General features: G+C 32.5%; 1 protein-coding gene across 1 annotated transcript in view; it reads left to right on the top strand.

The window, feature by feature from the left end:
- The first annotated feature begins 1,014 nt into the window (after window positions 1-1,014).
- Window positions 1,015-12,113, top strand: part of LOC126883004 (uncharacterized) — a 73,186-nt gene continuing 62,087 nt past the window's right edge. Inside the window, exon 1 of the mRNA XM_050648159.1 lies at window positions 1,015-1,170. The gene's annotated coding sequence lies outside the window, so the exon portion shown is untranslated. The remainder of the gene's footprint in view (window positions 1,171-12,113) is intronic.

Below are 12,113 nucleotides of genomic sequence, written 5' to 3'. Positions count from 1 at the left end.
AGAAGGAAAACCAGCTGGCAAGGGTCCACCGGGGAGACCACCAAAAATATGGAGAGATAGTTGGCAGTCTACCTCTCAAGAAATACTTTTTGGAATTAACAGATCGACAGATCTACAACAAATTTAAGAAGAAGAAGAGGTCCTTCAGAATAGTTAAGAATTTTGTATATACTTAAGAGGAAACAGTAGCGATCAACAGATTGCGGCTGTAATTTTGAATATTTTTTCGAGATATTTGGCACACTTATTCGTAATATAATAAAGAATGGCGGTACAGAGCCCAATTTGAAAAATATATTAATATGTGGAAATTACTCTTTAATTAAATGCAATATTAAAAAAACGAGCCTGTACCGCCATTAAGAAGAACAAAAAAATACACATTCTTCAAATAAACTTTTTTATCCGATGCCTAGATTTTGTGTCATTTTGGAACAACTAATGAAATAAAAAATATTTAGTAGTTCCAAAATGACAAAATCTAGGCATCGGATAAAAAAGTTTATTTGAAGAAAGTGTATTTTTTTGTCTTCTTAATGGCGGTACAGGCTCGTTTTTTTAATATTGTACTTAATTACAGGGTAATTTCCACATATTAATATATTTTTCAAATTGGGCTCTGTACCGCCATTCTTTATTACGAATACGTGTGCCAAATATCTCGAAAAAAATATTCAAAATTACAGCCGCAATCTTGGAACGCGTTTTTGCTACCTGTTGATCGCTACTGTTTCCTCTTAAGTTTGAGTTTTGTTTGAAATAATTGTAATTAGTTAATCATAACGGCCTGTTGTGCGTATAAATAAATAAATACTAATTCTATTTTATGGTAAAGAATTTGTTCTATCACGATATACATTCCAGCGACCTTCCGATGTAATAACTCCGTTGCATAAACGTACTTGACCCTCGAGGAAGTCGAAGAAGACAAACACATATAGTTACAGACACACATTTCTCTGAAAGCCATGAACTTGCCCATCAACATCTTTCACGGTGTAGTTTGCGTGTGTGTTTGGTGTATGCGAAGCCGAAGAGTCATCTTCGAGGAGGTGGTGGAATATAAAACGCGAAGAGCGAAGATCATAATCTGAAGAAGTACCTCGGGGTTCACGGTGGAAGATTGTGAGTGACCGCCGGTATTTGAAAGATCTACGAAAAACTTAAAAGGTAGAGCTACTATTTTCTATTATTATAATATATTTATTATGTTAACATTTAGAATACATTTTCAATGTAGTCTGCATTTCGTAAAAAAACATAAATGGAAACAAAAATATATAAAAAATCAATTAAATTAAATTATGAATAAAAACGCAATATTTTTTAGAATTTGTTTTTAAAAATATTTTTCTACAACCGTGTTAAAAATGCAATTTTTAGCACTCCATGCGTGCGTTAAAAATGCTATTTTAAGGCACTAGTGCTTTAAAATATTTTTAAGGCACTGCAATTCGTATTGACCGTATAGACAATTTTGATGTAATGTCAAAAAAAATATAAAAATCGAATGTCAGTCAAGTTCAAGTAAAAGTTTTTGTAGATATTGTCCTGTAATTACGTTTGTAGAAAAAATATTGTATGATGTGCGTGTTAAAAAGTACATTTTTAAGGCACTCATGTGAATTGCAGAATTCGCTATCGCTCATTCTGTAAACTTTCACATGCGTGCCTTAAACGTGTACTTTTAACACTTATATCATAAATAACTATTGTGTCACCCTCTTGATTTGACATTTTTAGCAAGATTATTTAAAATACAAGGTGTAACAAAAAGGCAGATCATAAATTAAATCACATAATATTCTGGGACCAAAAATAGTTCGATTAAAAAAAAATCAATGGGAAAATCCCAATAGTTGGCTGTATACCATAGTTTAAAAAACTCATACAGAAGTAAAAACTTCGAGATGTATTTTGGTATAAAATCGTTTATTTAAAAACTATCTAAAATGTCATGGATTGCAAAACGTTTTCGTTCTAATACAGAACATCTTCAGTGCATCCTGCCGAGTAGTTTGAAACTAGCACACTGTATATAGTGGTAACCCCATCATATATGGTTTACATAATATAATTTACTAAAATTTTATGACTACAAGTCGATGTTAATAGATATAATGGAACACATGCTAAAAGGGTGCCATGCTTTCCTGCTCGAAGATGCTAGGTACTTGCCAATTAAATGGGCACAGACCTACTCTGTGCCCATTGAATTGGGCACAGAGTTGGTCCCAACTGAAGAGTTGGTTGGGCCCAACTGAAGAGTTGGTCTGTGCCCATTGAATTGGCAAGTACCTAGCATCTTCGAGCAGGGAAGCATGGCACCCTTTTAGCATGTGCTCCATTATATCTATTAACATCGACTTGTAGTCATAAAATTTTAGTAAATTATATTATGTAAACCATATATGATGGGGTTACCACTATATACAGTGTGCTAGTTTCAAACTACTCGGCAGGATGCACTGAAGATGTTCTATATTAGAACGAAAACGTTTTGCAATCCATGACATTTTAGATAGTTTTTAAATAAACGATTTTATACCAGAATACATCTCGAAGTTTTTACTTCTGTATGAGTTTTTTCGATTAAACCTAGTTTACATTAGTACAAAAATATGCACATAAAATAATTTATAGCCCTTTGAAGTTACAAAATGAAAATCGATTTTTCCAATACATCGAAAACTATTAGAGATATTTTATTAAAAACGGACATGTGATACTCTTTTGGCAGCAACATCTAAAAAAATAACATTGAAATTTGTGCACCCAATAAAAGTTTTATGGGGATTTTGTTTCCTTAAACACCCCCCACCCCCCCCCCCCAATTTTTGTTTCAATTAAATGATTCTTGTGGTACCATTAGTTAAACACAACGTTTTTTAAACGTTTTTGCCTCTTAGTACTTTTTCGATAAGCCAGTTTTTATCGAGATATTTTGAACATTTGTAGAATCCACCACGTATTTGTAAATGGTTAAGTAACATTATACTCGTAAAAACCTGGTAATAATATTATGAAAATAATATTCTGTAATCTTATTTATTGTTGTTCTGAAGCTATTTCCTTGTGGCATTTTTATGATTAACTATTTAGATGGGAAATAAGCCACAATTAAATTGAAAAAATACTTTTATTAACATTTCGAAGCCCAAATCGGGTGTCGTTGTCAAAATACACAATACTACTAAATTAAACAAAAATGTTGTTGCTAAGTAAAAAAATTCTCCTAATAATTTATTTAATCTGACTCATTTATATTGGCAATTCAGACGTATATTATGCATTTTAACGTAGAAGACTTTAAAATGATATCGCCAATATTTATGAGTTGCGTTCCTGGGACGACTTTACTAAAAGATAGTTCATTCGATTACATGAAATCAATCCCAACTCAAGAATATCCGTCACAAAAAAATCATAGTATGTGATCTGTCTTTAAAAAGACAACCAAATGCAACGATGACAGTAAACTTCTCGCGTTAGAGATTCCATAGTAAATCACGAGGGAAAACCAGGAAAAAACCTCGTGATACTATCCCGACATCGTAAGTATTTGGTTTTACATTTAATTTACTTTCAAAAACTAATACCAAATTCTGACTTTAATATGTTTAAATTATAAATAATATTAATAATACATACCAAATACTTACGATGTCGGGATAGTATCACGAGGTTTTCCTGGTTTTCCCTCGTGATTTACTATGGAATCTTTAACGCGAGAGGTTTACTGTCATCGTTGCAATTGGTTGTCTTTTTAAAGACAGATCACATGCTATGATTTTTTTGTGGCGAATATTCTTGAGTTGGGATTGATTTCATGTAATCGAATTAACTATCTTTTAGTAAAGTCGTCCTAGGAACGCAACTCATAAATATTGGCGATATCATTTTAAAGTCTTCTACTTTAAAATGTATAATATACGTCTGAATTGCCAATATAAATGAGTCAGATTAAATAAATGATTAGAAGGATTTTTTACTAAGCAACAACATTTTTGTTTAATTTAGTAGTATTTTGTATTTCGACAACGACACTCGATTTGGGCGTCGAAACGTTAATAAAATTATTTTTTCAATTTAATTGTGGCTTATTTCCCATCTATTTTGTGGCTTATTTCCCATTTATTATGTGGCTTACATCTCAGTTAATCTTATTTATTATTATTAATGAAAATAACGAGTATAAAGAAGAAATAAAAATGAGAATTGGACAAGCTAGAGCAACATTTAACAAGATGAGAAAAGTATTATGCAGTAGAATCCTGCTTAGTGATGAGCAAAACAAGAACAAGACCAAGACCAGGCTAGTCTTGGTCTTGGTCTTGATCTTGCACTAGCCGGTCTTGTTCTTGGTCTTGGTCTTGCTGCAAGAGTCTTGCTGGTCTTGCTTTTTTGGTAGTAATAATTTGAACCAAACAATTTCGAATAAAATGTACATTGAAATAAATAAAAATGTGAAGAATGAAACTATATTTTTTGCTTTAAAATTTTAACAGAATGTAGAATGTAGTTTCAAACGGATACCAATTTTAACATTATACATTCACCTAATGACCTAATTATTTCTCTCTATATAAAGAGATTAGAGTATATTTTTATAATGGTAATGTTTATCAGTAGGAAAAACCTGCATTTACAATCCTTGTTGCAATTGCCGGCCTTCGGTTGTGTCGCGTTGTGTTTTACATGCTGTCTTCAGATACCTGCCGCCTGCCTTCAGACCACGTCTTGAGTCTGGTTTACTGTTTATTGCCCCTGTATTTTAATAAAATGTTAAAGAAAAAGAGCTTCTTAAAGGTGCCACAAATGGTTGGGGACCTTCAATTCAGGGATTTTACGAAAAGGGATAAACGGTTTATAGTTGTTAACAGATAATGATCTGCTCCTTTCACTCGAACACTGTAGTATTTATCCTACGAGGCTCAAATTTAAGAACATAAATTAAATTTTTTTAAGAGAACACATAAATCAAATATTTTTACTCTATTTAATCATTATTTAATATAATTAACTTTTTTTATAAACTAACTAAAACATACTTTTTAGTAAATACTTACATATTTACCATACCTATTTATAGACCTAATACTAAACACATTGGTTCCCAACCTTTTTTGGCTGGCGACCCACCTTCTGATGTGTTTTCATATTCGCGACCCATGCCTCACCCATGATGGCTACTAGGATACGCTACTCAGCTACTGTAAAGGCTGTATGACACTATGCATTTTCTTGTATCATTTCTAATATCGTTTCTGATATCGTTTCTTGTATACATTTTCTTGTATCATTTCTTGTACGTACATTTGTGCCCTGTATGACACTATGCAAGTTCTTGTATCGAAAATTGTATGAAATTCGGCACGTGATTGGTCGAAATTTTGTTTGTCACCCTGTGTCACGTTATGGTAGTACTGCATCTACCTACAGACACAGCTGATTTTAAATATTTTATAAAATTTATAAATTTTTATATAATTAACATTTTAATGTTAACCAGAATTTTACGTTGACTGAGGTTGATTATGTGTGTTTTTATTTTGTTTTGATATTTGTGCTAAAATATTTGCATTAGAATTATCTTCAGTTTGATCCAAATTAGGAACTATTGTATTTTCGTCTATTAAAAAATTATGCACCATGAAACCTAAATTTATAGTTTGAACTTTACTAGGAGCTAAATATATGGTTATTAGTAGAACAGTAGTCCATACCAAACGGTATATTAAGTATCAATAAAAGATTTATAAATAATACCTACAAAAACACAAATAAATTCATCAATACATTATCCCATTTTCATTTCAGCCGCCATTATGAGTAAGTAATTATGACATTTTAGATGTTTTACCAGCAGGTTTACGTTTTTGCTCTTTGCGCAGAAATTGGCGCAGTTCTTGTACAATAATCTGTGCCTGACACAAATTCTTGTATCGTTTCTGATATCGTTTCTTGTATCTGTGTATGACACTATGCATTTTTTTGACATATCAGAAACGATATTAGAAATGATACAAGAAAATGTATAGTGTCATACAGCCTTAAGAGAGCCACGCCGCGACCCACCTGAAATCTGCCCGCGACCCACTAGTGGGTCGCGACCCACCGGTTGGGTTGCTATAACATAATAACTAAACCTAATGGGGAGTTATAAACGCTTAATTCTGTAATTTGTTATCTTGCAGTTCTTTAATTTTATTTAGTAACACGAGTTATTCGCACTTTTTATTTTTACATATTTCTGGATTGAATACCCATTATGACATTTAAAAAGTTAAAAATATTCGGATGTGGGTAGTAAAAACTAGAATTTAAAACACACTGAAATGATGCGCATGCATTTCAGGTGCGGCACATACTATTTGTAGTACTGGCCCTTTTTGGGGAAAACATAGATTCAACTATGAAATCAGTAAAATTCTTTACGCGTTTGTCATCCGGGATTTTCACAAATAATTCAACTTCCGACTTTCGTTGATTGTAAAAAATTAATCCAAAAAATAATTTTAAAAATTTCCCAGTATCGGAATTTTTGTCATTATATTCAGAAACTGAACCTAAGCTTTGGATTTTGCGATACCAAGCTTGACACATTACAGTCGACAACCAGTTATTTTTTTATTTAGGCCACAATGCTTTCACAGCATTGTGAATCCCTTTTCAAAATCTATTATGATATTTTTTGTATTAATTTTAAATTTAACGACCTACATTTTTCCTCGATTATGCGAAAAGAATTGAAATAAGTGTCAGTATTTTTATTAGACAAAAAAGCGAAAACTACTGGTACATAAAAACCGTTTTTAATTGCATTTTTTTAATGGATTACCCTATCTATAATTACATTTTTTTGTCTTACAAGTAATTTCAATTGTCCTTGAACTGTCGCCGTTTGAAAACTTGCCTTCTGGATACTTTAAAGGTTGAGAAAATGCAAACCGTTTGACTTAATCAAAACGACTTAAAAATATAACCAAAATATTATGTATTTTAAAAATTCGATATTGTTTAAGGTTTCTTACAATGTCAGTATATATTATTGAACTAAAAAAATAAAGTTAAATAATAAAAACCAATTTTTCTCAAAAAAGTGCAAGAGTCTTGCAGGTTGGTCTTGGTCTTGCGTGGTCTTGCAAGGTTCGGTCTTGGTCTTGGTCTTATTCTTGCAAGCTTGGTCTTGGTCTTGGTCTTGCAACCAAAAGGTGGTCTTGGTCTTGGTCTTGGTCTTGCTGCAAGACCAAGACCAAGACCAAGACCACAAGACCAAGACCAGTCTCGCTCATCACTAATCCTGCTATATTATCTCGCCACCGGAGTCGAGGGCGTCCGCGTGGTCTTCTTCCGGGCTTCCTCCCATACCAGCCTTACTGTTCTTTGGTCGGAATGTCTTCTGAGGTGTCCCGCCCATTGGAGTCTTTTGGACTTTATTTCCTTTATTATGTTGACGTCTGGGTAAAGTTCTTCGAGCTCTTTGTTTGTTCTTATCCTATATTATTCTGCTGCTTCATCAAGCATAGGCCCAAAGATCTTCCTTAGGATTTTCTTTTCCAAACACATAGTCTCTCTTCGCTTGCCTTTGTTATCGTCCACGTTTCGCTTCCATACATCACAACGGGTCGTATTATTGTTTTATATACTTGTGAAAGGGTCCCAATGAGTCCCCAGCTGCCTATGTCTATAGGTTCTGTAAGTTGTCCATCTATTTTGACTTACATTTTTTTTGTTTTGGTAGATGTTTTTATGATATTTAGGGGAACTTCTCTATTATACAGAAGATGGATCTTTGAATCTTACTCGATTTCCGGAGTGGAAATCGAAACGTCAAATTATTTAGGTAAAAATTTAATTGTCATTAATACCAACTGTAGCTAATACCATATGAACACAATATTTAACTTAGTGTCACAAGAAAACAGTTTAAAACTCAACTTATTATACCCTCTGAAATTCGGGAAATTGACAAAAGCGTTGTATTATTTGTACAAAAAATTTAATTTTTGCAATAAAAGTTACAGATTTTTTAAATATTTGACAAACTTTTTATTCATACTCCAATTTGACTTTTTTTTTATTAAAAATTAAGCAATCGTATGGGGAAAAATATACAGGGTGTTTGGTAAAGAATGGGCCATAGCTTAACGTTAGATTCCTGAGATTAAAATAGGTCGATTTAAGCTAACTTACCGTAGAACAAAATTTGATAATAACCGAAATACGTCAAAGTTAAACTTTAATTTTATTTATTTTTGAATATTTCCTGACAGGCATGGGACAACAACAAGAAATTTGGTAGTAAGTGATGCTGGTACTGTACACCCTACAAAATTATGTTAAACAAACGTTTCTGGCAACTACCAGAGGCGTACGACGGGGGAACGTGAATGGTTAACCCTTGGCGGAATTGCTATTTTAGTGCAATTTTTTGATTTTCCAATACTTTCTATGTAAATAACATACTCTTCATTCGTAACGATAAAGCCATTAGTTTTCGAGATATTTGAAGGTAAAAGCGAAGGAGCATAATAGATTAATCAAAATAAGTGTGCCTTTTCATTTTTTACTTCAAATATCTCGAAAACTAATGACTTTATCGTTGCGAATGAACGGTATATTATTTGCATAGAAAGTATTTTGGAGAATTTAAAAATTATGCTAAAATAGCAGCTTCATCGGTGGCGTAGAATTTGGGAAGGGTCAACCATTCACTTTCCCCTGTCGTACGCATCTGGTAGTAGCCAGAAACGATTATTTAACATAATTTAGTAGGGTGTACAGTGCCTACACTTGTTGCCAAGTATGACACGGATATGTCAAATTATTTTAAAGTATTCTTTTTTTTTAATAATTTATTCTTTATTTAAAACTTTAATAACTATGTGTGCCCGGTACTATAAAACTATTTGACATATCCTTATGATACTTGGTAAAAAGTGTAGGTACTATATACTCTACTAAATTATGTTAAATAATCGTTTCTGGTTATTACCAGAGGCGTACGACAGGGGAAAGTGAATGGTTAACCCTTCCCAAATTCTACGCCAATCACGAAGCTGCTATTTTAGCATAATTTTTTGATTCTCGAAAACTTTCTACGCAAATAATATACTCTTCATTCGTAACGATAAAGTCATTAGTTTTCGAGTTATTTGAAGTTAAAAATGAAAAGGCACACTTATTTTGATTAATGTATTATGCTCCTTTGTTTTTAGCTTCAAATATCTCGAAAACTAATGGCTTTATCGTTACGAATAAAGAGTATGTTATTTAGATAGACAGTATTGAAGAATCAAAAATATGCACTAACATAGCAATTCCGCCAGTGGCGTAGAATTTGGGAAGGGTCAACCATTCACGTTCCCCCGTCGTACGCCTCTGGTAGTAGCCAGAAACATTTGTTTAACATAATTTAGTAGGGTATACATAACCAGCATCACTTACCAAATTTCGTGATGTTGTCCCATGCCTGTCAGGAAATATTCAAAAATAAATAAAATAAAAGTTTAACTTTGACACCCTGTATTTCGGTTATTATCAACTTTGGTACTAAGGTAAGTTAGTTTAAATCGACCTATTTTAACCTCAGGAATCTAAGGTTAAGCTATGGCCCATTCGTTACCAAACACCCTGTATACACCATTTTAATAGCCTATTTGTCAAATTTGTAAAATTCTGATTGGAGTTTTAAAAAACTGTATACAGGGTGAAATTTTTTCTGTGAACAAAACGAACTATTTTTTTAAACCGGACCTAATTTATTTTTAGTTTGAATAAATCTGTGGTGGTAGTAGTGCAAAGTTTGACCAATAGGGCTTTTCATTCACAGTCATTTGTTTCGACCTTCTGTCATGTGCCACATAATATTAATATATCTACGTCGTACGTTATTGGTATATACCAAAAAAAAATGATACAAACCAAAGACGAATGACGTAAGTAGATAGGTATACAGTAGAGCGTCGATAATCCGAACTAATTGGTACAGGGGTAGTTCGGATTATCAAATTGTTCGGATTATCGAACATATGTTTAAAATACATACAAAGCTCATTAACATAGTACATTACATACATACGTTGTAATTACAAGGAATAAAACGCCTGCATAATAAACAAATATATTGTATGTATTTCTGCATAAACAAAACAAAAATCCGTGGTCATATTTTGTCCATATTGTCATATTTAACCCAAAAATTCGGCCAGCGATCATATTTTTTAATTTTATAATTTTTTTTGCGTTCGGATTAGCGATTGTTCGGATTACCAGGGTTCGGATTATCGACGCTCTACTGTATTAATATTATGTGACACATGACAGAAGCTCGAAACAAATGACAATCGATGAAAAGCCCTACATGTGATACACATCGAACTAACCGTTCAAAAAATTTTAGTCAAAATTCATAACTCGCCCTGTATATTATTAAGCAATGGGGACAGATATTTTTTATGGTCATTCAGTGTTGCTATCCGGAGGGAAACTTCCCTTTTTGCGGGAAATTTAAACATAAAAGGTGATAAAAGGGAAAAAGTTAACTCAAAAAGGAATTTTTGCTCCAGTCCAGGAAAATTGTAAAATATTTAAAAAAAATCAAAATATTTGAAAATAATTCACCATATCTTCTCAGATTTTGTAAAGAGGAGCGAATTTTTTCATAAAAGTGGGAAGGTAAGTTGAGGGAAAAAGCTTACTCGATTGTTGGCAACACTGTAGGTCATTTGTTATTCCTTATAGGGACCTCCATAGGAGGTACGACTATGTACAGTTCTTCATGACACACCCTGTATATTGGTTTAGTAATCTAGTAGTAAAAATCATATTCAATGTGGATGACTTAAAAATGCAGAGTGTCTTTGTTAACAAACAAAATATGTATCAAATAAAATATTCTATTTTTTTACAGTTAACGTAATATATTTAGCAGTTTATTCAAAAATAAAAACGGTATTTTAACAATATCCCTGCAAATTGTATCTTGAGTCTCATCTTAGTCATTCCTCAAATGTACCGTTGCTTCTTAGTAGTGATGCATACTTTCCTAATTTGAATACCGATGGAATAGCGAAATGTTATTTATTAGGTTATTCTTCAAGAAGCGATTAATCAATTACTATTGTAAAACTTTTTGCAAACGTGCCATTCTAAGCCTGCTTAGTATGCTATTCACTATATAGGAGGAAGATGCTTTGTTTAATAACTAAGTATTCCACTAGGTCGTGCAGTAAAAACTGTGTTACATTAGTTAAAGCAAAAACTGGGCTGTCAATATTATAGTGTTATGTATATTGGAACACATTATTTTTTAATCAAAATAATTATAGATAAGCATAAAAATGTCCCACACTCTCAACCCTGGTCCACTGAAATATAAAACAAACGATTCCTTAAAGCTGTTACCTGAATTTGATATCAATTTTTTAAAATTAGCGTAAACGTATTTAAAAAGAAACTTATAATCGAAACATTGACAAAAAATATCAGCAGATAATAGAGTCGCGTACGAAAAATATGTACGAAAAGTTTCTGTCTTGGGTAATATCAATATAACCCCCTTTACCGACATGTCCGTCCTGCCTAAGCGTCTCCGCCCAGGTATTCACGTCCATCAAGTTTGCAGAACAAAGTCAGCAGAACACAGTTATCCTTATACCATAATTAAGTGTAAATTAAATGCAAATTTAATGTTCCAAGAAAAAATTTATTGCTTTTCTTCTTTAAAAGTTATCGCATGTTCTGCTAACTTGATAATCAATCTAGCAGAACACAAGTTCAAAAATTTGATAAATCATTTATAATTGAATGCTAAAGTATTCTCTGAATTAAATGCTAATTTAATGTTCCAAGAAAAAATTTATTACTCTTCCTCTTTAAAAGTTATCGCATGTTCTGCTAACTTGATAATCAAGCTAGCAGAACACAAGTTCAAAAATTTGATAAATCATTTATAATTGAATGCTAAAGTATTCTCTGAATTAAATGCATATTAAAATCAGGACAAATCCCCCATTTCCTTAAAAAGGCCTCCATTATAGCCATACTGAAACCAGTAAAAGCAAATGATCAACCCCAAAACTACCGACCGATTGCATTGCTGAGCTGTG

Source organism: Diabrotica virgifera, chromosome 4 (assembly GCF_917563875.1).
Source record: "Diabrotica virgifera virgifera chromosome 4, PGI_DIABVI_V3a".
Taxonomy (NCBI): Eukaryota; Metazoa; Arthropoda; class Insecta; order Coleoptera; family Chrysomelidae; genus Diabrotica; species Diabrotica virgifera.
This window is presented reverse-complemented; position numbering and strand designations above follow the sequence as displayed.